Consider the following 23,886-nt stretch of genomic DNA (forward strand, 5'->3'; position numbering starts at 1 on the left):
ATAACTGCTTGTTCTCCTAGTAAAAATTTCCATCAATTAAAAAAACACTCTGTCTCTTGAGGAGAATCCTATTAGTAAAAGGGAAAAATAATCAACTTTTCCTCTTTGGCAGTATCCTTTTGTATCGTTGTGTAGGGTAGCTTCCAGAATCATTTGGTGTCATTCATATTATACAGATATCCACGGAATAAGAGACCCTGCTCATTTCAGTAAGATTATACCTAGCCAGAAAAAAATTTGGAGCAGAAGTACTTATAAGTGCTTTCCTAATATTGCTTTTCCGAGAGATTGAGACCCATCCAGATGTTTCTTTAAATGACAACTCGTATCATGTGAACAGTAAGGGGACTGTTTTGCCTTTGTTATACAAAAATATATAAATTGCATCTGCTGACCACTGATTTGGTTTAAGCAACATTTAAGAACCTTCTCATGATTTCATTTGCTTGTATTTAGTCACCATTTGTGCAGAGAATCAAGAAAAGACCCTAAAGATCATCTAGTTCAAAGTTTGTTTTTTAAAACAAGAATTAAGAAGTTAATTAAATTAGCTAAACTCCAGAAGAAATGAGTTTCTGTTGTTTATTCTGAACCCATAACCATGTGAACCATAGAATCTTTTTGTTAAACTTTCTGTTCTTTCGCTTTTTTATTTTTGTTAGATAAACATTTATTGTCTGCTGTGTGCTAAGTCGTATGCTAAGAATTGAGATGCAGAGATGAATGAAACAAAAATCCTTATTGCATTTAACTTTCTTCCAGTCTGTGTTTCTTTATTCATTTCTCATTTCTCTTAGGCCGTCTTAATCTTCCTTTTTACCCTCCTAAATTCCTTTGTATATCTTTCTCAAGATACCTCACTTTCTGTTCTTTATCTTGCCAGAGTGTTTTCTTTCTTTTTTTTTCCTTTTTTCTTCTCTTACTTTCTTTTAAGTATGCTTCCTGCCCACCTTTTATTCTCAAAACTGCACTGCTGTATGATTCTGAATAATTTCTTGATATGTGTGGAGCCTTTGTTCTTACTAAGGCTCAGTGACTTTCAATAGGAAAATACTTCTCACACTAGAAGTAAATCTTTGAAAACTAGTTGCTTTGTATAACTACATGAATGAATAGACTAGCTTCAGAGAACAAAATCACCTCCATGATAACCAAGTTCTATGAGAAGACCAGTTATCTAGAATTTCATTTATACACACACAACCCCACACACATTATATATACACACACATATATATAAAATCTCCACATAATTTATCTCAGTACCTTGTTTGGTGGTCAGCTTGTATTTCGGTCCCTTAGTATCTCTGTTTCTAGTAATGAAATAACTTAAGGTTATTACAACCTGAAAAGGCAAAGAAATCATTGTTCACCTACCTTTTATCAGTCAAGGTAATGAGAGAATTACTTTCTTCTTCCTTATAAAATGAAAAAACTAAAAACATTTCTCACTGCTTAGGAAAAGTTTACTTCTCCTATTTTTCATTTCTCCAAGAGTAAAACTTCCTTCAGTATTTTACAATATTAGCAAAAAAAATTTGCACCTCATTTTCATCTTTCTGCGCTGCGTGGACACCCGCCGGTGGGGGAAGGAATGGCTTTGCCGCCCTTCGCTTCTTTTGTTGGGCTGCTCTTTCAGAGTCCTGGTGCCGACGCTATGGAAGGGGCTGGTGGGCAGCCCTAGCCCACGCAGCCTTTTCCGCTGTGCAGCATCCTTCTTATATGCGATTAACAGAAAAGGAAGATGAATCACTGCCAATAGATATGGTTCTTCAGACACTCCTGGCCTTTGCAGTTACCTGTTATGGTATAGTTCACATTGCAGGGGAGTTTAAAGACATGGATGCCACTTCAGAACTAAAAAGTAAGACATTTGACACACTAAGGAATCACCCATCATTTTATTTATTTAATCATCGTGGTTGAGTACTGTTCCGGCCTTCGGATACAACAAATTCTTCAAACCAAGATGGATTGTCCTCTAACACATCATTGAAGTTACGAAAACGTGAATCACTGCGTTGTTAAGATTTTTACAAATTATAATAACAGGACAGGACACAAAGCTGGAATATTGGAGTTTGGGATACAAAACACTCCCCTATCAGTATTTATATTGATCGCTCACACCTAATTTAAAAAGTCCACGACCCTTATTTGTACACTAAGTCATTAATGCAGTATAAGTTATCTGTGAAATGAGTCTTTGATCTTTCATAGAGAGAATTCTTTTTTCATTTAAAACAAATTCACATTTTTTGTAAAAGTCACTGTTTTGAGCACATTTCTTTGAAAAATGCTGATGGTTTTGTAATTATTTATTTTCTTAGATTCCTTTTGCACTACAGTTTTTAGGATCCTTCTGGAAATAGTGTGACTACTGCATTTTGCGGCATGAATGGTAGTGAATGGTCTTAAGTTCTTAACAACAAATGGATTTCTCTAAAGAGACCAAAATGGTGACTTATCAGTTTTTCTTATGCTCCCTAAAAAGTGGCTCTGCTTCAGCAGATACTTGCCAGTTTTTAATTTATCCATGACTTCTCACCCTACCCCACTCCCATATACCTCCTAACATCAGCTGTCTTGTTTCATCACTTCTCCAGGGTTCAGTGTGCAGTGAGCAATTTTTGTGTCAGAAATCCCTTGTCATAACAAATAAATTTAACAAACTCAACTTACGTAAAGCTACCTGTGTTCTCTTCATATATCTGTGAAAAGATGTCCCTAATTGATTATGTAGTGTAAGAATAGTTGAGGATAGACCAGAAAGACTATCTGTGAATTAATTATCCTGCCTATGTAGAAGAACGGTGATCACTGAAGAAAACTGATTAGTTGTTACTAGCCAGTTTAACTTATTCAAAGCCTCTGTTATTTTATTGCGCACTAAACTAGTGAATTAATTGAAAAAGGCAATGGCACCCCACTGCAGTACTCTTGCCTGGAAAATCGCATGGACGGAGGAGCCTGGTAGGCTGCAGTCCATGGGGTTGCGAAGAGTCGGACACGACTACGCGACTTCACTTCACTTTCATCTTATTACGTTGCTGCTGAATTGAGAGCACTAGGTAAAGAGAATATCTTTTTCATATCTAGTATCAGAGGCCATGTGTCTGACCAAGATAGCAACTTTGGATAGGAAATTCAGAGAATTTGTTTTCAACTTCTTTACATTTAACTATGACAACTTTTTGGCAAGTCACTCATTATTTCATGGAACATAGTGGTAAACTAACAGATATGACCTATGTAATTTCAAAGAAAAATGTGAATGAAATAATATTAAGCAATAGAATAAAAATTACATTACTACAATAAAAAAAGGGATAAACATAAAGATTGGGAGCAGCTATAAAAATTTTAAGTACATGGTTTGCCCTAAATGTCCAGTAGTTTGTACATTTGAGGTTACTTTTTGTCTTTCTGTCTGTTTCTGATACTATAGTGGTTAAGAACACAGACTTTTTTTTAAGTTATTTAGTATAATTGATCTATAGCATTGTGTTAATTTCTACTGTACAGCACAGTGATTCAGTTATACCTTTACATATATTCTTTTTTCATATTCTTTCCATTATGGTCTTTCATAGGATACTGAATATAGTTCCCTGCGTTGGGAAGATCCCCTGGAGAAGGGCATGGCAACCCACTCCAGTATTTTTGCCTGGAGAATTCCATGGACAAAGGAGTTCATAAGGGTCAAAAAGAGTCAGACATGACTGAAGCAATTTAGCATTCATGCACATGCTATAGAGCAGGACCCCATTGTTTATCCATTCCATATATGTTGGTTTGCACCTGCTAGTCCCAAACTCCTAATCCACCCCTTCTCTACCCCTGCTCCCTCCTTGGTTACTGTAAGTTTGTTTTCTGTCTGTGAGTCTGTTTCTGTTACATAGATAGGTGTATTTGTCATATTTAGATTCTGTATATAAGTGATATCATATGGCATTAGTCTGTCTTTTTCTGACTTAGCTCACTTAGTATGTGAAGTACTTATTTCACTTAGTAATCTCTAGGTCCATCCATCTGCAAATGGCATTATTCCATTCTTTTTTTGGCTGAGTAGTATTGTGTCCCCCACATCTTCTGTATCCATTCACCTGTTGATGGACATTTAGGTTGTTTCCATGCTTGGCTATTGTAAATAGTGCTGCAGTGAACACTGGGGTGCATGTTTCTTCTTGAATTATACTTCTCTCTGGATGTATGCTCAGGAGTAGGATTGCAGGATCAAAACTTCTATACTGCTTTCTCTAGTGGCTGCACCATTTGACATTCCCACCAACAGTGTAGGAGGGTTCCCTTTTCTCCACACCCCCGCTAGCATTTATTATTTGTAGGCTTTTTAAGATGGCCATTCTGACTGGTGTGAGGTGTTACCTCAGTGTAGTTTTCATTTGTATTTCTCTAATAATTAGTGATGTCGAACATCTTTTTATGTGCTTGTTAGCCATCTCTCTTCTTTGGAGGAATATCTGTTTAGGTCTTCTGCCCATTTTTTGATTGGGTGGTTTGTTTTATTTTTGTTAGTGAGCTGTTGTATATTTTGGAAATTAAGCCTTTGTTAGTCACATCGTTTGCAAACATTTTCTACATTCCGTAGGTTGTCTTTTTGTTTTGTTTATGGTTTCCTTTGCTGTGCGAAAAGCTTTTAAGTTTGATTAGGTCTTGTTTATGTTTGCTTTTATTTCTATTCCCTTGGGAGACAGATCTAAGAAAACATTGGTACAATTTATCTCAGAAAATGGTTTGCCTATGTTCTCTTGTTAAGAATTTTTTGGTCCCATGCCTTATATTTTAAGTCTTTAATCAATTTTGAGTTTATTTTTATATATAGTGTGAGAGTGTATTCTAACTTCATTGATTTACATACCATTATGCAACTTTCCCAGGACCACTTGCAGAAGAGACTGTCTTTTCTCTGTTGTATATTCTTGCCTCTTTTGTGGAAGATTAATTGATGGCAGGTGTGTGAGTTTATTTCTAGGCTCTCTATTCTGTTCTATTTTTTAATCCATATGTCTGTTTCTATACAAATACCATGCTGTTTTGATTACTGTAGCTTTGTAGTATTCTTTGAAGTCTGAGAGGGTTATGCCTCCTGTTGTCCTTTTCCCTCAAGATTGCTTTGGGAATTCTGGGCCATTTATGGAAGAACATGGAATTTTTAGTTAGAAGGACTGGGGTTCTGGTCTCAACTATCTTACTCACTAGGTGTGTATCCTTAGACAAATTCCTTGCTGTAAAATGACAATGGCAGTCATACCTATCACATAGGAATGCTGTGATTTACTACTGAACAGTAGTGCATGCAAAGTACTACCCACGGTACATGACACACATAGCAGGTATTTAATAAGTACAGTCCTACTAGAAAAATGAGAGCTTTCAACAGAATCCTGGGTTTCTTCAAGTGGAATTTTCTGAAGAGTTACCATTTTCCTAAGCCTCAGCCAATAAAAGTCTATTTAGCATTTCTTTACTCAAAAGAAAGTCATTAATCACCTCTGTGCCAGTCACTGCACGAGTGCTAAAGCATATTTAAAGATAAGATTTTACCCTAGTAAGTGTCAGTCTAGAGGAGGAGTCTGGTTTTAAAATACAGAAGAGACAGGCACCAAGTCCAGCAGGACACAGAGGAGAATGGTTTGCGGAAGGGCCCCACGAGGTGACTGAAGCGAGGCCCTAGAGGGCGGAAGGCTGGGAGAAGGAAGAGCAGCGTTCCCGGCAGTGGAAGCAGTATATGCAAAGGCACAGACACGGGCAAAATTAGGTGACTGGAGTATATGGAGCCTGGCGGGAAATGAGGCTGGGATTGCAGCCAGACTCTGGAAAACCGTTATATCGCCACAGTTGCAACATCTGTCTTCCTCAGGCATTCATATTTGCATCCATCCAAAATACGGTTGTTCTAAAAACCTCTTAAGCCATTGTTTAGGCTATCTGTGCCACTGTCCGCTCACATGTAAAGCGTTGACAATAGTCCTTTTATGACAAGGACTCAAATTATTTGTGGGGATGGGGGTGGGTCTTTATGTCTAATATCTGTAAAACATCCTAGGAATCAAAAAGTTGAAATTGTTTCAGGAATTTTGTCCTTTCACTGCTGAGGGCCTGGATTTGGTCCCTGGTTGGGGAACTAAGATCCTACAGGCTGCATGGGACATCTGAAGGAAATAAAAAACTGAAACTTTTGAAAATCTTCTCAGCCTTCCTTTTAAAAGACAGGAGCCAAAGTGATACTCCCTTTTCTATGTGGCAAGGAAATATGTTGAAATTCCAGCCATTTTCACTTCAACTTTTTGACCCATTGTTTTTCCCTGCTAAAATTTTTCTTACAAAGGTGGATTATTATAAAATTATAAAACCCAATTTTCCTACTGACTTCTGTTATAGCAGTACGTTGTTAGGAAAAAAATGTGAGCCATAACTTTACCAGAATGAATTATTTCATCATCTGTTAAGTAAATTTTACAGGGCACTTCAGTGGCATAGTTCATATGCCCCTGCAGCCTAGGGTTTATACAGCCAGCCGGCTCAGGGACAAGCAGAGTGCTCTGCATAGAGTCAAACATCGGTAAGTGTTGCCTGAACTTGATGGAACTGGCTACTTAAGAAGACTCTACAACTGAAACAATGTTAGAAAATGGTGGTTTCCATCTCCTCCACCAGACATATTAGACTTAGGGAGAGTATAGAGTAATACAATATTTTCTGATTTTGTTAAATTGTGAGGCATTGAATTCAGTAATGAACAATAATTTGATTATTTAAAGTGATCCACTAAAAATGACTCAGAAACAGCAGAAAATTTACTTCTAAATGCCTCAATGTCATTTTTCCTTAGCCTGATCATTGTATTATTTTCCCCTGACAGAAACAGCTCTGTGGGGCTTGAATTAGGTCCTGTAGAATCTAAGGGTTGTCTTGCCTTCACTGCAGCCCCTGGCAAGCTGGTCTTCCTTTTCCTCTCTTCTGATGTCATTGCTGTTCTAGCATAGAAAATGCTGCAAGAATACATTATAAATTTTGGAATTAATGGATGCTGGAAGATGAATTTTAAAAAGAGTTTAACTTCTTTAATACTCCTTATGGAATGACTCGGGTAGAACATAATGAACTACACCTCCCGTATCTCTGCAAATAGAAGGAAGTTCTTAACATTTATATAAGACAGCAACAGCCTGAACATGACCTCATTTCAATCCATTAGACTATTTGAGGAAGAAAACAACAAAACTTTCCCACTTATTGACAAGTAAAGTTATCCCAATCCATTTCTCATAGCCAGTAAGAAGATGAACTGTCCTTAAATGCATTTTAAAATTGGCAAATTACACTTCCTGGTTCCTCTTTGGTCAACCAGAAATAGCCAGAAGAGAAATTATCATGATTTTTTTTTTTTGAGGCAGATTAAAAATTCTCCCCATCCATATTTGGAATATGTGCCAGCAGTTTTATTTGGTGCAAACAACAGACCCCTCATCTCTCTAGTCCCTGAGCCAATTCAACCAGACAAAAGACTCCATTTTCCTCATGTTGCCCTGTGGCCACAGTTTACAAAGAAATGAAGTATAGTTGGGTAAGTATTGGTGTTGTATGTAATGAATCACCAGTGAAGATATGATACATTCCAGAAGCAGAATTATATGCATCATATTATAAAAATGAATACTGATGGAGATCAGTTTATAGACTAACTGGAAAATATTCACAGAAAATGAGTGAGCTTTTTCTTTTATAAACTCAACCAACATTTATTGAGGTTCAGTTTCATCAGTTCAGTTGCTCAGTCATGTTGAACTCTTTGCAGTCCCATGGACTGCAGAATGCCAAGTTTTCCTGTCCCTCACCAACTCCTGGAGCCTACTCAAACTCACGTCCATCACATTGGTGATGCCATCCAACCATCTCATCCTCTGTCATCCCCTTCTCCTCCTGCCCTCAGTCTTTCCCAGCATCAGGGTCTTTTCCAATGAGTCGGTTCTTCGCATCAGGTGGCCAAAGTATTGGAGTTTCAGCTTCAACATCAGTCCTTCCAATGAATATTCAGGACTGATATCCTTTAGGATTGGCTGGTTGGATCTCCTTGCAGTCCAAGGGACTCTCAAGAGTCTTCTCTAACACCACAATTCAAAAGCATCAGTTCTTCGGTGCTCAGCTTTCTTTTTATAATCCAACTCTCACATCCATACATGACTACTGGAAAAACCATAGCTTTGACTAGATGGACGTTTGGTGGCAAAGTAATGTCTCTGATTTTTAATATGCTGTCTAGGTTGGTCATAGCTTTTCTTCCAAGGAGCAAGCATCTTTAAATTTCATGGCTGCAGTCACCATCTACAGTGATTTTGGAGTCCAAGAAAATCAAGTCTGTCACCATTTCCATTGTTTCCCCATCTATTTGCCATTAAGTGAGGGGACCGGATGCCATGATGTTAGTTTTCTGAATGTTGAGCTTTAAGCCACCGTTTTCACTCTCCTCTTTCATTTTCTTCAAGAGGCTCTTTAGTTTTTCTTCACTTTCTGCCATAGGGTGGTGTCATCTGCATATCTGAGATTATTGATACTTCTCCCGGCAATCTTGATTCCAATTTGTATTTCTTCCAGCCCTGCATTTCGCATGATGTACTCTGCATAGAAGTTAGGGTACAACAGCCTTCACGTACTCCTTTCCCAGTTTGGAACCAGTCTGTTGTTCCAGTTCTAACTTGCTTCTTAACCTGCATACAGATTTCTCAGGAGGCAAGTTAGGTGGTCTGGTATTCCCATCTCTTGAAGAATTGTCCGCAGTTGTTGTGATCCACACAGTCAAAGGCTTTGGCCTAGTCAATAAAGCAGAAATAGATGTTTTCTGGAATTCTCTTGCTTTTCGATGATCCAGCGGATGTTGGCAGTTTGATCTCTGGTTCCTCTGCCTTTTCTAAAACCAGCTCGAACATCTGGAAGTTCCCGGTTCTCATACTGTTGATGCCTGGCTTGGAGAATTTTGAGCATTACTTTGCTAGCATGTGAGATGAGTGCAATTGTGCAGTAGTTTGAACATTCTTTGGCATTGCCTTTCTTTGAAATTGGAATGAAAACTGGCCTTTTCCAGTCCTGTGGCCACTGCTGAGTTTTCCAAATTTGCTGGCCTATTGAGTGTAGCACTTTCACAGCGTCATCTTTTAGGACTTCAAAGAGCTCAACTGGAATTCCATCACCTCCACTAGCTTTGTTTGTAGTGATGCTTCCTAAGGTCCACTTGACTTTGCATTCCAGGATGTCTGGCTGTAGGTGAGTGATTACACCATTGTGATTATCTGAGTCATGAAGATCTTTTTTGTATAGTTCTTCTGTGTATTCTTGCCATCTCTTCTTAATATCTTCTGCTTCTGTTAGGTCCATACCATTTCTGTCCATTATTGTGCTCATCTTTGCATGAGATGGTCCTTTGGTATCTCTGATTTTCATGAAGAGATCTCTAGTCTTTCCCATTCTACTGTTTTCCTCTCTTTCCTTGCGTTGATCACTGAGGAAGGCTTATCTCTCCTTGCTATTCTTGGGAACTCTGCTTTCAAATGAGTGTATCTTTCCATTTCTCCTTTGCTTTTAGCTTCTCTTTTCTCGGCTATTTGTAAGCCCTCCTCAGATTATCATTTTGCAATTTTTCATTTCTTTTTTGGGGGGATGGTCTTGATCACTGCCTCCTATACAATGTCACGAACCTCCGTCCATAGTTCTTCAGGCACTCTATCAGATCTAATCTCTTGAATCTGTTTGTTACTTCCACTGTATAATCTTAAGGGATTTGATTTAGGTCATACCTGAATGATCTAGTGGTTTTCCGTACTTTCTTCAATTTAAGTCTGAATTTGGCAATAAGGAGTTGATGATCTGAGCCACAGTCAGCCCCAGTCTTGTTTTTGCTGACTGTATAGAGCTTCTCCATCTTTGGCTGCAAAGAATATAATCAGTCTGATTTCGGTATTGACCATCTGGTGATGTCCATGTGTAGAGTCTTCTCTTGTGTTGTTGGAAGAGGGTGTTTGCTATGACCAGTGCATTCTCTTGGCAGAACTCTGTTAGCATTTGACCTGCTTCGTTTTCATACCACTCCTTATGATAGACACTGGTTGGGATACAGTGATTAGCAATACAGATACAGAAGTCATTCTTGATGGAAGAGACATTCACAGCACATACCAAGCTTGTCGTGTGTGTTTGGTGTTTGAAGATCAAAAGTAGTGTAATGTGAACTTGTGGGTAGATATTCTACTTCTGTTTCAGTTGCCTTTTGGTTGAGGAACCATGTATGGACCTTGTAATTTCAGTGATAGCATATAAGAGTGGTCTTTTTGAAAAGCTGCAAACCAACATGGACAACAGATTTCTACATAGAAATCTCAGTCATAATGGTGCCTCGTCCGCATATTCTATTTTATTGGTTCCTACTTTGTCACACCATCCACTTAAGGACAAACCTATAGTTCTAACCATTTTGAGACTGCCCTATAGTTCCCATCCTTCTGGGGACAGAAACGTTAATTTCTCATCAAAATACCTTCCCTGGAACATGACTGTATGCCAGATTTGCTCTAATATCACTGTGAAGAAATTTATTGTGTACAATTAGTGAGATAACCTTTCGGTTCTGACAGTAATGCTGTAAATAGATTGTTTTTGGTCAAGTGTTATCAGAATTAATTTGACTTTTTAAAGGCAATTAAGCAGTCATTTATGTGTATCCTGGGTAGTTTGATTGACTAAACTAAAAACAGCAGCAAACCCATAACACAGGAAATAAAAAAGTAGGTTTAAGAGAAAGTAACACGTACCTTTAAATACAAGGTATTGTTTCTCCCTCTTCAGAGAGGTATCAGAATAATCCCAACCAGTGAACCTCTGATTCTCTAAAGAATCTAGGCTGTTGTCCATGTTTGGTTTGCTATTTGTTGAGACTCCCCTGAGAGGACAGGTTCTCATTTTAGGTACAGACCATATCCTTTTAGCAAGAGGTGGTCATTTTGTAGAAGTGTAGTATTGATCATAAGAAAAAAGCATGCAGGAACCAGTGGATTGATTGTATCAGTCTTGTTCTATTGATCTTCATATTATAGTAAATTGTTGGTCAGTAGTGTCAGGTTGGTAAAGGGCGAGTTTATAATTCAGTGTTTTATATTTAAAAATAGGCTCTCTGCCTGAGGATTACTTATACACCAGGTGTAAGAAACTTGACAATTCCAGATCACCTTGTGTGTATGTTAGTTGCTCAGTCGTGTCTGACTCTGCAAACCTGTGCACTGTAGCCCGCCAGGCTCCTCTGTGCATGGGATTTTCCAGATAAGAATACTGGAGTGGGTAGCCATTCCCTTCTCCAGGGGATCTTCCCTCCCAGGGATCAGACTTGGGTCTCCTGCATTGCAGGCGGATTCTTTACCATCTGGGCCACCAGGGAACCCTCCAGATCACCTTGCAAATCTTTGCTAACTCCTACTAACAAAGGCTGACAAAACAGAGAGGAAGATACAGCTGCTCTCAGCCAGAGGGGAAGCAGAGGCAGCAAGGGGCCTTGACCTCGCCTTGACTGAGATGTGGTAGATGCGGTTCACTCTCCCAGGTAACATGGTTTCCGCCGGTATGAAGTTCACCTAATTATCACTGGCATTTGGACCAGCAAAACCAAACACTGCCCTCTTATGCATGTTCTTTTTCTTATTAAAATAAAATGTAGAGTGAGCAACATTTAATGAATTCAGTGGCATGCAACTGAGAGACATGTCTTAAGAGAAGTACCATTTCTCAGTTGTTTTTCTTTAAGGTGGTTAGAATTTGTCAATTTTACTGTTTTTGCCTGACACCTCCAGAAAATTGCCTACATTCTTCTTTTTCAGTTTTCATAGGACTGATGAGTAAAAAGGTAATACATATTAGAAGGCAAACTTGTTCTACATTGTCACATAGAAACTCACACCAAATCTCTGCTGTGATAGGACTTCGTTTAGGGCTGCATGTTGCTGGACAAATGATAAACCTGTGTTGCTTCTAAGTTTTAGTGATTGGATAAAATGTATTGAACACTCAGTTCCTAAATTCACTGTTACTCTTGAAATCTCTTTATCAAATAGCAAGTAAGTTCTCATGGCAGTTAATGTGCTGCAAATAAATATAACATTTAAACATAGAACCTTTGCAATGAAGGATCTTGGGTGATAAAAATTTTATCAGGGTACGTTTCATACATGGTATCTATAATTTTGTCATATATGGAATTTTCTTTTTTATATTCATGAAGAAAAGCCATTGTGAGGACTTGGAAGCTTTTTTTGGTGCTGGTGCCTGAAGAGGTACTACTTACTCTTCTACAGTAGGCCGAAGTGAAGTGAAAGTTGCTCACTCCTGTCCAACTCTCTGTGATCCCATGTACTACAGAGTCCATGGAATTCTCCAGGCTAGAATACTGGATTTGGTAGCCTTTCCCTTCTCAAGGGGATCTCCCCAACCCTGGGATCAAACCCAGGTCTCCCGCGTTGCAGGCAAATTCTTTACCAGCTGAGCCATAGTTAATTGTGCTAGATATATCCTTTAAATGTGTATGGATGTTGTGTTTCAAAGAAGTCCCAGAGTTTATTAAATTCTCCTGCCCCGTTTAGAAAAGGTAGTTCGGTGTTATTATGGTTATTATGGTCTCCAGAGCAATTACATTTCCCTTCCCAGGAGGAAAAAGCCCTTAGGTGTAGCTGCAGTCCTGGGGCTGCCAAGGGGTTCTCACTAATCTGTCACATTTTTGCTTCTGGGAGCTCTTGTGAAATTTATAGGAGTTTGGTTTAGGTGATTCATTGCTACGGAGATTTGGCATCTTAAAGGACGTCTGAAACAATACTATATCATAGCTAAATAATGACCACCATTCCTGTGGGCTCTTTGAGCCAAAGAACTGAGTCAGGAAACTTGAGTTCTGGGCTGTATGACCTTGAACAAGTCAAGTCTCCTTTCTGGTTCTTCATTTGTCAAGTCCATGTCTTCATCTGCAAAATGAAGAGGCTGACTTGGTAATGTCTCCTTCCAGCTTAAAGTTCTTTGATTCTTTGTAAGAATATACTCTGTGGTATATCTAAATCCATGTGTAATGAACTGTGGTATGGGATTTCATTGCATTTATGAATTAAGATTCCAAAAGTCAGCCTTTCATATCTGAATCCTTTATAGCTCAGTACTAATTTTTCTACTTAAAGTCTTCCCTTTTCACAGGCTTTTCTATCCTAAAACTTTAAGATGCTGCAAAGTCTCAAAAACTTAGCTTCTTCTGTATTAGAACTCATTTATATTTTAGCTTTTACTTGATAGGTCATGTGAACCTCCCCAAAGTCTGGTTTAGAGGGAGCCATTATTTAAGTCTATAGAATTAAAAGTGAACCCTTATTCTTAAAACATACATTAGTGTAGAACATCTTTTGTCATACTTTAGTGTGTTTATGTAACAGATGTTTAAAGTGTGAATGTTTGTTGCCAAAAAACATTAAGATAAACTAAGACTAAGACATCTATTTAAAAATAATTTTGTGCAGTTCTATTTTGTTCACGCTTTGGGAGAGCAAGCTTTATTTTCAAATAATGCTTTTTTGATTACAAAATTAGTACATACTCACTACATAAAAAATGGCGAAATGCAGGAAAATGTAAAGAAGAACATTGAAACGCCTTTAACACCACAGATAATCATTAATATTTTGGTGTGTTTCTTTTCAGCCATTTTTCTGTTATGTATGTATCTGCATATCTTCTAAACAGAAGAAGGTTGTATAAGAATATACTATAATTTTTTACATCTGCTGATGCTAAGTCGAATTCAGTTGTGTCTGACTCTGTGCGGCAGCCCACCAGGCTCCTCCGTCCCTGGGATTCTCCAGGCAAGAACACTGGAGTGGGTTGCCATTTCCTTCTCCAATGCATGAAAGTGAAAAGTGAAAGTCAAGTTTCTCAGTCATGTCCAACTCTTAGCGACCCCATAGACTGTAGCCTGCCAGGCTCCTCCGTCCATGGGATTTTCCAGGCAAGAGTACTGGAGTGGGGTGCCGTTGCCTTCTCTAAATTTGCTACCTAGTCCTCTGCATTGCGACATGTGTGTTAACAGCTGTGTCTAGCTCAGGCCCTTACTTCATAACTGCTTATGTTGCCAGTTTGTAAATAGATACAGGGATGGTAAAAGAAAGAAAAGTATTTTGAAAAGCAGTTTTTTAAAAAATTAGAGTTAGGTTTTTGTAATACTACATAACCCAGTTTATTTTTATCTTGGGTAATTTTTTATTAGAAAATTAATAGTAACAGATTATAAACTATTGTAAAGAAGAAAATAACATTTACAGTCATAAATAACCACGAAAAATATTTTGGTACATTTACATTTAGTATTTCTATCTATGTATACTTTAAAAATGATTAGAATAAGGCATCTGGTTTTGTAGCCTGCTTTTTTTCACTGACATTTTGCAGTGTCATTTAATGCTCTTTGAAAACATGATTTTTTTAAACAGCTCCTCCTTTTTTCTTCAAGTGCCTATACCATAATCATAGTTAACAATTATTACTGTAGGAGACATTTAAAGTCTTCCCAGCTTTGCCCTGTTAAAACAGTTCTGACACAGACACCCTTGTTCTTACCTTCTCTTAAAAACAATATTAGCAACTCCTTCCACAGCTGAATTCACCCTGGTCACTGGCCTTGAGCACACTGCTCCTGCCCCTGCCGCCTGCCTTGTGTGTGTTGCGTCTTTTTAGTCAGTGAAAAATCTCCATTTTGCTTTTCTGGAGGGTAAAAAGCTCTGTTTTAGTTTTGTCTATGTTTAAACTTCTCTGATTACTAATGAGCCTAGTTTCCCTGTTTGTTAATCATCCACACGTCATCTTTTGGTATTTGTTCCTTTCCTTTACCCGTTTTTCTGTTGTGTATCCATGTTTTCTGCTTGACTTGTGTATTAATTCTTTATGGAATAAGCTCATTAACCCTTTCTGCTATATATTTGCAATTTATTTCACTTTTATTTAAATGTAGATAAGTGCACCACTTTATTCTTGTGTGACTGCCTCCATCCCTTAGGCCTCTTCATTCAGATGTTTTCTTTTACATTTAGCCATAAAACATTGAGTTTGTAAGGTGAAGATCTAATTTGGTCTTATTTTCCAAATAACCAGTTTTCCCTTTCTTAAGATTTAAAATTATTTCTCGTGTATGAAGTTACTATGTTTTTTGGTTCTATTTACTATCAATTACTATTTACTATCAATTCTTGAACCACAATTACGGTTATCATATAATTTCACAATATTTGATGAGAGGGCCCATTCACTAATATTTATTTTTAAAATGTTCTTAACCATTCTCATCTGTTTTTTCAGGTGAGCATTAAAATAGTGTTGCTGACACCACTCCCACTGAGAAAAAAAGAAGGGGAAAAATACAGGATTGAAGTTAAACCTAAAAATTAACTTGGGAAGAAGTGTCACTGTCATATTATTTATTCTTTTCCAAGAATGGTTGTATGCCTCTCCGTTTCTTGTATCTTTTTTATACCTGTCAGTGAACTGAGTAACAGTTTTAGGTTTTTGTATATCTTATATATTTTTCTTATTAGATATTTTTATTTTAATTCTCATTTTTCTTGCTCTCATGAATATAGGCCTTTTTTCTTTTAAGTTGTGCAGCTGCTTATTGATACACGGGAAAGTTTTAGTATCTTTGTTGGTCTGTTTAGTCCCCAGCAATCTGATTGATTATTTCTGAGACAATTTGAATATACCCCTTAGTTTTCTTGGTATAGTATTATATGCTAATGATATTTTTGTGGCCCTCCTTCCCAGTTTGTTTCTTAATTTTCTTTCATGTCCTATTGTAATGACTAGGACTTTTAGAAAAACATTAAATTGTAACAAGAGAAAAGGTTGTATTGGGGATGGTGGGCTCTGTTGCCCAGTTTCTGATTTAATTTAGATGCTGCTAGTATTTCCTCATAGTTCAGTAGGTAAAAAATCTGCCTGCAATGCAGGGCACACAGGTTCGATTCCTGGGTCAGGAAGATCCCCCAGAGAAGGAAATGGCAGCCCACTCCAATATTCTTGCCTGGGAAATCCCATGGACAGAGGAACCTGGCAAGCTACAGTCCCATGGTATCGTAAGACCACCACAACTGCTAGCATTTTATCATCTTATTAATGTTACCAGTTATTGTTTTTCCAACATATTATTGTGAAAAATTTTAAACGTACAGCAGAGCTGAAAGAATCTTACAGTTATCACCTAGATTCTACCATTGTTTTACTATACTTGTTTTCTTATACATCTCTTAGCAGATTTTTTTTTTTTTTACTATTGGTAGTAGTCTTTGTTGTATTGCAGAAATATTTATCTGTACTTAGTGTTCCAAGATTTTAAAAAATAAGCACTGCTAAATTAGTTGCTGAAGATAGAGATGAATATAGCAATCCCTTAGCTCCATTTGTTACCATGAAGTAGCCAATCTAAAAAGTCAGTAAAGCTTTGAAATAGGGATTTAATATGAAAACTGTTCAAATGGAGGACAGTGTTAAGCATCAAAAGGGTTGCAGCCAATTTGGATTATAGAAGGAAAAATAATTGAAGTTGGAATTTTTCTGTATTTGACCAGACTTTCAAGAGAATGCCTCATTCAGGTGTTTACTTACAGAAATCAGAAATAGTTGCTTATTTCAGTTTGTCTGCCAGGTGTAGTTCTATACTGAAATGGTGTCCGTTAAGCTATGATAGTTGAATCACAGTATCTCTTAAGACCATCCCATTCTTTTTGTACTGATTCTATTTACCCAGAGTATTTGTTTTGTAGGACAGATTTCCACAAACTTGGTGGCTTAGAACAGCAGAAGTGTATTTCTCACAGTCCTGGAAGCCACAATCTGAAGTCAAGGTATCAGCAGAGTGGGTTCCTTTGGGAGGCTCTGAGGGCAGAAGCTCTCCCACACTTGTAGCTTTGGCCAGCTGTCAGAGGTCCTTGGCATTCCTGAACTTGCAGACCCATCACTCTGCTTTCATTTCTGCACCGTCTTCTCTGTTTGTGTTCTTTTCTTTCTCTTATGAGGACACTCATCGCATTTAGGGCATAGTGTGACCTCATCGCAATCCTTCCTGTAATTACATCCGCAGAGACCCAATTTTATATACAGTCACTTCCTGAGGTTCCAGGTGGACGTGAATTTTCAGGTGATGCTCTTCACCCCACTGCACCCAGCAACTTCCTTAGCAAGCAGGAATGGAAAGAGCGTGGGCCTGGAGGTCAGGAAGCTTGGTTCTAATCCTAGCCAGCTCTCTAACTTTGGGGAGCTTATTATCTGTAAGCTTACCGTTGTCCCCAATTCCCCCATCTTTCCAAGCCCCCGATTGTCCTAAAGTTTGCAGTAAATGATAGACAGTTGTATGCATGGCTGACTTCCAGCTCTGCTTCTCCTGTTTCTCTCCGACTCCTGTTGTTTCTCAGGGATATTTTAAGGTATGATTAGTATCAGAGGAGCTTTGAGATCGTTGGATAAAATATAAGGTGTCACTCTCCTGGTTTGTAACTGAACTGAGGATGTCATTAGGCTTTTATGGATTAACCAAAGAGAGGTGCTGTACTTGGAGAAAGTACATTTCTGTCATCTCTTGCTTCCCTGTTATTTAAAACAAGCACCACCACTACCCCCCCCCCCAAAAAAAAAGAAATATTTTAATTATTTTGTTGTTGCTGAAGACCATTTAACACATAGATGTTCTCTAAAAGTGGATATGGGACAACTAGGTTCCAAACTATTTCAATTTAATGGTATTCTTTCCTGCTCTCCACCCAGTAATTATACTTAGTGATAAAGAAATACACACTGGATTATAGATAGTGAGCCGTGCCTGACAATGCTGAAACGTTATTTTTTTAATTACTAAAGTGATGAGGTTTAAATCTCTCTTCAGGGGAGATAGTTCATTTAAAAACACAGGGTAGGCGAGCGAGGCGGGAATAAGTTCATTTACATGGCATTATCCTGGCAGATCAGACAGTAAAGAATCTGCCTGCAATGCAGGAGACTTGGGTTCGATCCCTGGGTCGGGAAGATAACCCGGAGAGGGAAATGGCAACTCACTCCAGTATTCTTGCCTGGGAATTCCATGGACAGTGAAGCCTGGCTGAGTACACTCCATGGGGTGGGACACGACTGAGGGACACACACACACAATCTTGCATGGGGTCGCAAAGAGAGGGACACGACTAAGGGACAGACATACACAAACACACCCCTTGCTTAGAGAGCCAGTTCCTATCTTTTCTATGTGCTCCCTGAGACACAATAGGAGGAACTTTCTGGTTGTCGTTTTTATAGACTTAGGTGCTATTGAAATGAAGGTGCTTCAAGGACATTTTCATTTGTTACCAGCTTATGGTATCTCATCTCATGTAAATGATTTTGCCACTTTTCATTTTAATTCTTTGCTGTCATTGTCTTGCAAAGTGATCATTTGGTTTCTCTCTGTGAAGATATTCACTGATCATTCGGCTGACAATGTCCTTTGTCTATAAAGTGTAGTGCCCTTAGGATTTATTTTATTGCTTTTATATTACTACCTGTAGATTTCTGTTTACATGTCTTTCCCTTTTTAGTCTTATAAAATGTCTAGGGCTATAAACATTCTTATATGGGACAGAAGTGTATTTCAGAAACAGGTCCCTTTCAGAGTCTCAAAGCCAAGTTCTCCCACAGTTTATCCACCTGGTAACAGTAGAAATATCTAATCCTTTGACATAATTTAAGGATGAAATGCCAGAAGGTGAATAAAGTACTATTCCTAAGGCTGTCTTCATTTGGTGGAAGGGGGGAAGTGGTGCCTAAACCCAGGAAGTGAGGGTGTCTTGAATTTTTATTACCATCCCAGTGTCTCTTCTATTTTATCTTTCCTTGTATTCCCATGCCTTAGCCTACTTCAGATCTTCTCAGCTTTCACCGCAGCTGCATAACTAACTTTTACCTCTAGGATCACCAGAGATACTGCCATACAAAATGTGTTTGATCATATAATACCCTTGCTTAAAAACCTTTGTCTGGTTGCCTGAAGTTAAGTGCAAACTCTATTATACTCTTTAAAATATGGACCCTGTATTTTTCTTCAGTTTGATCCCCAGTCACCCATCTCATGTACATTTCATCCACACTGAACTCCTCATTCTCAGAACATGTTAGGCTCTTTTATAACTCCCTTCCTTTTATATGTTGCTTCCTTTGCCTCATGCTGTTTTACTTTATCCACCCTCCATGCTCTGCCTTCAAGAAACCTGCACAAATGTTGATTCTTCTCTGTCCCCGTATAGTACATTCATTCCACTAATACAGTCCATTTTATAGTGAACTCTATAATGTGTTTTGTAACATACATATATCCCCAGTGATGACATTAGGAGACTCTGTGTGGTTTATCTTTGCCAATATTTTGCCAATTGCTTGGTATAAACTAGGACTCAGTCAACATTTTGAGTTGACTAAATAATTAATTATATTTAAAATCAGTCATTAGACTTATTTCTCAACTTTACTGATAGTCTATTGGTTATGTATAGTTCAAAAATAAACACTACTAACATAATTGTATTCAGCTGTATCTTAGTATAAAACCTCTGAATGAAGCAAGGGAAGACAGTGCATCGTACAATGCAGTAAGATCCCAGCTGCCTTTCTCCTGAAAGAAGTATTGTCGGTCTCACTAAAGGCCTTAACTGAAACCAGTGTTTTCTGTTTTCCCCTTTGTTTCTTTCTTACATTAATTTATTCCTTCACATATACATTTATTCAGCCATCTTTTGATCAGACAGTTGCTTACTGAGTATCTGTTACAGGCCAAGCAGGTTCTCTGGACTTACATAGCTCCTCTTACAGGTAACTAGATAGAAACTATAGTTCCTAATTTCTTCAGTGTTTCCTTTTTTCTGACAGTTGCCATGTCCCCTTCAAAAAACACCTGTGAAAAAGACATAGGGATTTTAGTTAACATTAAACTCGGATGAGCCAATAATGTGATATGGTCCTGGACTGATTATATAATTTACTGTCTAAATGGGACAATTTAGGGGAATGAGAGTGCATGCTAAGTCACTTCAGTCATGTCCAGCTCTTTGCGACCCCATGGACCATAGCCCACCAGGCTCCTCTGTCCATGGGATTCTCCAAGCAAGAATACTGGAGTGGGTTTCCATGCCCTCCTCCAGGGGATCTTCCCAACCCAGGGATCAAACCTGTGTCTCTTAGGTCTCCTGCATTGGCAGGTGGGTTCTTTACCACTAGCACCACCTAGGAATGAGGGGGCAGGGGTTGTTAATAATAATCTAGGATAACAGCACCAATTCAGGCAAACCCTGAATGTAATCCTTATAGTCTAATCAAATTGCATTACTGGCTGCTTTTTGTTGTCTGAGCACATCTTAGGTTTTTATGTTTGTTTTTATTGATAACTTTGCCCTTTCCTCTCCAATGCCTGAAGCCTGTGCATCCCTCAGTAAAGATCCAAAGCAGTAAACTTTCCCAGAGCAGTGTAGTCCATAGAGATCTCTCTCTAACCTGGATTTATTTAACATATCGTTTATATATTTAATTAGCAGCTAGATATATTCTGACTTGTCACTGTTCTACTGTTTTGACTGTTCTTTTGACTCCTTTTGTTTTAACTTCATATCTGATGTCCTCAACTGAACTGTGTACTGTTAAGATCAGGGTCATTTTTGAACTTCCATCTACTCCTCAAACACATACTCATGCTCATGTAATACATACTGGTTGAACATTTTATTTCCTGACCTGCCTTTGTCTTGCCTGAGAATTCTTTCACTGTACATCAATATTGTGTAGCTGTCTGCCCCCGACCACCACCAAGAAGAAAGCTTTAAGAGCTCTGTAATTCTTTGCAAAAAAAATTTAACTATTAGATTTTAAACTTAATATTTACCATGAGGTATTTTATAATATATTACTTTATCAGTTTACCTTATACTATGTATATTTAATTAATATGTTTTAAACATTGAAACATTACAGAAAGATGAAAGTAGTAATCACAGTCCATGCACACACCTGCAGCTATATTAGCACATTTTAAAGAAAACTGATATTTCTGATAGGCCTGCATGTCTCACCTATAATAAGTCTTTAGCAGAAAAGAAAGGATTAATTGCCAAGTTTAGAGATGTAGAACTATAGTTAGTACATTATATTCTTGAACCTTTTATTTGGGAGGTTACCAATTTGTTTTTATTCTGACTTTATTTTATATAGTTAAATACTAAGTACAAATTAATTAAGATTTTCACAAAAATCTTTAACACATTAAATTGTAGAATCTGCCTGCAATGCTGAAGACCTGGGTTCGATCCTTGGGTTGGCAAGATCCCCTGGGAAAGGGCATAGCAACCCACTCCAGTATTCTTGCCTGGAGAATTCCATGGACAAAGGATCCTGGTGGGCTCCAGTCCATGGGGTCAAAAAGAGTCAGATACACTGAGCGACTAACACAACAACAATCATTTATGCCACAACTGCAGCTTCTTATTTGTTGTTTTGTTCAGTTGCCAAGTGGTGTCCAACTCTCTGTTACCCCATGGACTGTGGCACGCCAGGCTTCCCTGTCCTTCATTATCTCCCTGAGTTTGCTCAAACTTGTGTCCATTGAGTCAGTGATGCCATCCAACCACCTCATCTTCTGTCGTCCTCTTCTCTTCTTGCCCTCAGACTTTCCTGGCATCAGGATCTTTTCCAATGAGTCAGCTCTTAGCATCAGGTGACCAAAGTATTGGAGCTTCACTTCAGCATCAGTCCTTCCAATGAATATTCAGGGTTGATTTCCTTTAGGAAATGACTGGTTTGATTTCCTTGCTATCCAAGGGACTCTCAAGAGTCTTCTCCAGCACCACAATTTGAAAACATCAGTTCTTTGGCACTCAACCTACTTTAGGGTCCAACTCTTATATCTGTACATGACTCCTGGAAAAACCATAGCTTTGACTAGATGGAAATTTGACAGCAGAATGATGTCTCTGATTTTTAATATGCTGTATACATTTGTCATAGCTCTTCTTCCAAGAAGCAAGCATTTTCCATTTGCCTGGTCTGCAGTGATTTTGGAGCCCAAGAAAATAAAATCTCACTGTTTTTACTTTTTTCCATCTGTTTGCCACAAAGTGATGGGACTGGATGCCATGATCTTAGTTTTTGGAATGTTGAGTTTTAAGCCAGCTTTTTCACCTTCATCAAGAGGCTCTTTAGTTCCTATTCAGTTTTCTGCCATTAGGGTGGTCATCTGCATATCTGAGGTTATTGATATTTCTCCCGGCGATCTTGATTCCGGCTTGTGAGTCATCCAGCCTGGCATTTCACGTGATGTACTCTGCATGTAAGTTAAATAAGCAGGGTGCGGGCGGGGGTGAAGCAGGGTGACAATATATAGCCTTGATGTACTCCTTTCCCAAGTTTGAACCAGTCTCTCATTCCATGTCTGGTTCTAACTGTTGCTTATTGTCTTGCATAGAGGTTTCTCAGGAGGTAGGTAAGGTGGTCTGGTATTCCCATCTCTTTAAGATTTTTCCTCTTGTGATCCACACAGTCAAAGGCTTTAGTGTAGTCAATGAAGCAGATGTTTTTCTGGAATTCTCTTTTTTATGATCCAGCAGATGTTGGCAATTTTGATCTCTGGTTCCTCTGCCTTTTCTAAATCCAGCTTGTACATCTGGAAGTTCATGGTTGACGTACTGCTGAAGCCTAACTTTAAGGATTTTGAGTATTGCCTTGCTAGCATGTGAAATGACTATAGTTGTGTGGTAGTTTGAACATTCTTTGGCATTGCCCTTCTTTGGGATTGGAATGAAAACTGACCATTTCCAGTCCTGTGGCCATTGCTGAGTTTTCCAAATTTGCTGGCTTTTTGAGTGCAGCACTTTCACAGCATCATCTTTTAGGATTTGAAATAGCTCAGCTGAAATTCCATCACCTCCAACTACCTTTGTTCCTAATAAGGCTTCCTAAGGCCCACTTGACTTCCCGCTCCAGGATTCTGGCTCTGGGTGAGTGAACACACCATCTGGTTATCTGGGTCATTAAGACCTTTTTTTGTATAGCTCTTCTGTGTATTCTTACCACCTCTTCCTAATCTCTTCTGCTTCTGTTAGGTCCTTGGCATTTCTGTCCTTTATTGTGCACATCTTTGCACAAAATGTTCCCTTAGTATCTCCAGTTTTCTTGAAGAGATCTCTAGTCTTTCCCATTCTGTTGTTTTCCTCTATCTCTCTGCATTGTTCACTTTAAGAGGCTTTCTTATCTCTCCTTGATACTCTTTGGAACTCTGCTGCTTTTCTCAGTTGTTTGTAAGTCCTCTCCAGACAACCACTTTGCCTTCTTGTGTTTCTTTTTCTTGGGGATGGTTTTGAACACCACCTCCTGTACAGTGGTATGAACCTCCATCCATAGTTCTTCAGGCACTTTGTCTACCAGATCTAATCCCTTGAATCTATTCATCACCTCTACTGTATAATCATAAGAGATTTTATTCAGGTCATACCTGAATAGCCTAGTGGTTTTCCCTTCTTTCTTTAATTTGAGCCTGAATTTTGCAATAAGGAGCTGATGATCTGAGCCACAGTCAGCTCTGGGTCTTGTTTTTGCTGACTGTATAGAGCTTCTTCATCTTTGACTGCAAAGAATATAATCAGTCTGATTTTGATATTGGCCATCTGGTGATGTCCATGTGAAGAGTTGTCTCTCGTGTTGTTAGATTAGAAGAGGGTGTTTGCTGTGAACAGTGTGTTCTCTTGGCAAAACTGTTAGTCTTGGCCTGGCTTCATGTTGTACTCCAAGGCCAAACTTGTCTGTCAC

General features: G+C 38.4%; 1 protein-coding gene and 1 pseudogene across 17 annotated transcripts in view; both read left to right on the forward strand.

The window, feature by feature from the left end:
- The window catches only part of HMBOX1 (homeobox containing 1), a 208,958-nt gene that overhangs the window by 158,900 nt on the left and 26,172 nt on the right, over positions 1 to 23,886 (forward strand). The gene's annotated exons all lie outside the window — the stretch shown is intronic.
- On the forward strand, positions 1,440 to 17,713 carry LOC132659269 (ER membrane protein complex subunit 5-like; annotated as a pseudogene).

This window comes from Ovis aries, chromosome 2 (assembly GCF_016772045.2).
Source record: "Ovis aries strain OAR_USU_Benz2616 breed Rambouillet chromosome 2, ARS-UI_Ramb_v3.0, whole genome shotgun sequence".
NCBI classification, from domain to species: domain Eukaryota; kingdom Metazoa; phylum Chordata; class Mammalia; order Artiodactyla; family Bovidae; genus Ovis; species Ovis aries.